Source organism: Gekko japonicus, unplaced genomic scaffold, assembly GCF_001447785.1.
Source record: "Gekko japonicus isolate JY-2015 unplaced genomic scaffold, Gekko_japonicus_V1.1 scaffold4256, whole genome shotgun sequence".
Lineage (NCBI taxonomy): Eukaryota > Metazoa > Chordata > Lepidosauria > Squamata > Gekkonidae > Gekko > Gekko japonicus.
In genome coordinates this window covers 52,442-53,512 of record NW_015169916.1, presented here as the reverse complement: position 1 = coordinate 53,512, position 1,071 = coordinate 52,442, and positions in this window count along the sequence as shown.

Below are 1,071 nucleotides of genomic sequence, written 5' to 3'. Positions count from 1 at the left end.
TGGCGTGGCCCCGCCCCAGCGTGTGACGTCACTTCCGGTGACGCTCTGGCGGCGCGTGCACATGCCCGGCCAGCTCCCGGAGCAACAGGACGCTCCCCCGCCGGTAAGGATTTCTGATTTGGCAACCCTAGCTCCACGCCATCCTCTATAGGACAGCCCTTCAAGTACTTGAAGATGGTTATCATATCACCTCTCAATCATCTCCTCTCCAAGCTAAACATACACGTTGGTATGATATGCCCTACTCCATTTGGGTGAGGCTAGAGACCCATCTGAATCTCAGTGTGCCAAGTCTGAGTTGGGAAATCCTTGAGGATTTGGAGGGTAGAGCCTGGGGGAGGGGCACAGTTTGGGGAGCAGAGGAATCTCAGCACGGATGAGATGCCATAGAGTCCACCTTCCAAAGCAGCCATTTTCTACAGGCGAATTGATCTCTGTTGTCTGGAGATCAGTTGTAATTCTGAAGAGAACTCCAGTCTCCCACCTGGAGGCTGGCAACTCTATCTGAAACCTATCCCCTCAAGTCACTCATTCCTTCAAGAGAAATGATGCACCCATCTATGGTTGCCAACTTTCAGGTGTAACCTGGGGATCTCTTGGAACATCCAATTCATTTCCAGGCGATAGAAATGAGCTTGCCTGGAGAACATGGCTGCCCTGGAGGGTGGACTGACTCTATGGTATTATATCCTGTTGGAGCTCCCTCCCCTTTCCAAACTCCACCTTCCCCAGGCTCCACCCCCAGATCTCAAGGAATCTCCCAGCCTGGAGCTGGCAACCCTACCCGCATCAGACTTCCAAACTTGGCCTCAGACAGTGCTTTTATGCCAGTGTTGTGAGCAGGGGTCGTTTCGTAGACAAGAGCTAGGGGAATTCATTAGCATAACTCACTAGCATATGCCACACCCCCGACATCACCGGAAGTGTGTCATTAGGCCACACCCCCTGACATCACCGGAAGTGTGTCATAAGGCCACACCCCTTGACATCACCGGAAGTGTGCCATAAGGCCACACCCCCTGACATTACCGGAAGTGTGTCATAAGGCCCCACACCCCGCCCCCAACGGTC